Source organism: Berghia stephanieae, chromosome 8, assembly GCF_034508935.2.
Source record: "Berghia stephanieae isolate SIO BIC M18660-M18661 chromosome 8, UCSD_Bste_1.3, whole genome shotgun sequence".
In the NCBI taxonomy this organism is placed as follows: domain Eukaryota; kingdom Metazoa; phylum Mollusca; class Gastropoda; order Nudibranchia; family Aeolidiidae; genus Berghia; species Berghia stephanieae.
The window spans coordinates 12,437,965-12,440,926 of record NC_088367.1 but is presented as its reverse complement, the minus strand read 5'-3'; the positions used below and the strand labels follow the sequence as shown (position 1 = coordinate 12,440,926).

At 35.6% G+C, this 2,962-nt stretch overlaps 1 protein-coding gene across 2 annotated transcripts in view; it reads left to right on the top strand.

The window, feature by feature from the left end:
- Nucleotides 1-202: 202 nt before the first annotated feature.
- LOC144978176 (tektin-3-like) overlaps nucleotides 203-2,962 on the top strand; it is a 57,019-nt gene continuing 54,259 nt past the window's right edge. Inside the window, exon 1 of one of the 2 annotated variants that reach the window (XM_078923891.1) lies at nucleotides 203-688. The gene's annotated coding sequence lies outside the window, so the exon portion shown is untranslated. The remainder of the gene's footprint in view (nucleotides 689-2,962) is intronic. The other variant, XM_078923893.1, reaches the window with a different exon arrangement.

The window sequence follows — 2,962 nt, the reverse complement described above, 5'->3', positions numbered from 1 at the left end:
AATAGAGATTAATTCCTATTGGCTGTCTCACTATTGAGAGAGAGAGAGAGAGAGAGAGAGAGAGAGAGAGAGAGAGAGAGAGAGAGAGAATGAAAACGGGAGAGAGAGAGAGAGAGAGAGAGAGAGAGAGAGAGAGAGCGAAAGAGAGATGATATATTATATTGAGATAGAGAGAGATTAATTCCTGTTGGCTGATAGTGTTATTGCAAGTTCGATAAACCATCGCCAACTTAACTCTCTCCTTACCAGCCATTTTCAGAATATTCCCCAAAACTTCACACCCAACTAACAAATAATATATTTTTTATCACTCAAACACAATAGCTGTAACGTTCTTGCGATAAATAATTTCTTTAGCAAACCATGCTCTACAACACACCGTTCATTTTCTTTAAATTTTATGATGTACAAGAGGAATTTGGAAAAGAAAAATGTTGGATGTATCGTAACGAATGTGACAATTTTCATATGGTTGGTAAGGAGAGGGTTAAATCAATACACAGACTCAGTGCGTCGTAATCACTTACATGTGCTTAAATATAAGTAGAAGTACATTACTGTATTATAATAGTCTTGTAAGCTGAACGAGATTTTCTCCTTGCTACCATAACGTTGTTATCATTTTTGGAGACTGTTTTGTTATACATTCTCTTAACTTATAGAAACTTCATCAACAGACTTTTTAAAGGTGAGTGTTAAAACCACATAGGCTACTCGTACAACTTACTTATTACCGCAAGCCTTTCGCGCCCGTGTCTGTCGAGTGAGATGCCTCAACCTCTTATACCAGATTTCTTATACGGGTTTTGATTTTGTTTGTTTGTTTGTGTGTTGTTTTCTTATGGGTTTGTTTATTTGTTTGTTTCTATTTCTTTCTTCTTTTTTTTGTTTGCTGGTTTGATTTTTCGGGTCCTTTTTATTTTCGTTGTTGTTATGTTGTTGTTTTTTTTTCTTTTGTTTTGTTTTTCTTTTTGTTTTGTTTCTTTAACAGTAACTAGATCTAAGTCGAGTTGAGAAACTGAAAATATTACAAGAAATAAGAAATTCGTCTTTTATATTTTTTTTCAGAATTTTGCAAATGTCTGAATTCTGTGCATTCTTTTTTAAGGGTTTTATTTTATCAGATTGTGCGCGTTGTGAGATGATATATCTAACATATATCGATAAAATATATCGATTTCCGTTCTCCTCCTCTTTCTCCTCCTCCACTTGCTATATATATATATATATATATATATATATATATATATATATATATATATATGTGTGTGTGTGTGTGTGTGTGTGTGTTTCTCTCTTTCTTTCTTGCGCTCTTTCTTTCTTTCTCCCTCTCTCTATCTCTCTCTCTCTCCCTCTTACTTTCTTTCTTTCTTTCTCTCACTCTCTCTATCCTCCTCCTCCTCCTCCTCCTCCTCCTCCTCATCCTCCTCCTCCCGCATTCTTAATATTTCCATTTCATAATTTGATCTATAAGATCTCTTTTTTTAATTTTCTCTGTTTACTAACCAGCGCAAAGCTTCTTGATATGTGTTGTTCCATGGTGTATTAATTTCTTTGGGGATGGAATTAGGCACTTAAATGAAAGTTGAAAGATTCATCTTTTACTAACTGATTGGTATATTGGTATCTTTTCAATGAATTCTAACTACACACAACTATCCACACCCAATTTCTTATAAACGTTTGCTACTTTTCCAATTTTCTCTTTCCCTTCTTTTCCAACTTTCTCTTTCCCTAAACTTCCAACTTTCTCTTTCCACCTTTCCACCTTTCTTTTTATCTAATTTTCCAACTTTTTCTTTCTCTACTTTTCCAACTTTCTCTTTCTCTACTTTTCCAACTTTCTCTACTTTTCTAACTTTCTCTTCTTTTCCAACTTTCTCTTTCCCTAAATTTCCAACTTTCCCTGTCTCTACTTTTCCAAATTTCTCTTTCCCTACTTTTCCAACTTTCTTTCTCCCTAATTTTCCAACTTTCTCTTTCCCTACTTTTCCAACTTTCCTTTTCTCTACTTTTCCAACTTTCCCTTTCTCTACTTTTCCAACTTTTTCTTTCTCTACCTTTTCAACTTTCTCTTTCCCTGCCATTTCTACTTTCGCTTTATATCGCACCAACAACATACCAGACAGGGCAAGATTGATTACAGAACGTGACGTAATTTGTATTTGGTACTCTTGATAATAATGTCGATGTGAAGTCGATCACCGACACGATTACAACACGGATTCGATAAACTATCAAATAACAACAGATTACGCGGTCTAACCCCAATTGACCTTTGACAGTCGGTTGCTAGGCAACCCTAGCGTCCCACCCAATGCGTTGCATGTTAGGGTTGGTGGTGGAAGACGGGCGGGCGGTGCATTGCATTACGCCTTTGAAGTGATTAGACGCTACTGGGATAATCCTTCATGGATAATCTCCTCTTCATATTATTGTTGTTATTTTGCCGTTCTTAAGAAAAGAGCAGCATGTTCATTAAAATTGAGCTTTTTATATAGAGAATACCCACTAAACGTGCTCAAAAAGTCCGCTCACCAACAGCAACACATAACATAAAGAACGAGACATGACGCTTGTTAGTTTATATAACATTCAATTTGTTCCGACAGAGACAACGCTGTTAACGGCCAGGTACTCAGTTTACACCTGAGTACTATGAGAGAATGTGAGTAAAGAGTAATTTCCAAGGACTTAACATTGTGCCGATTAAGGCTTGAACCCGCGGGACCTTCCAATCCAAAAGCGAGTGTCATACCACAAGACTACACATCTGCACATATGACTGTATATGGAAGAACACTGCGTTCCAGTATTAAAAAAAGATTATGACAAAAATATAATTTTGTTATCATTCAAGCAATACAGAGTATCGGCATCATCATCATCATCATCATCATCATCATCATCATCATCATCATCATCATCATTCCGATATTTATTTTAATTCGAGCATTTCTAT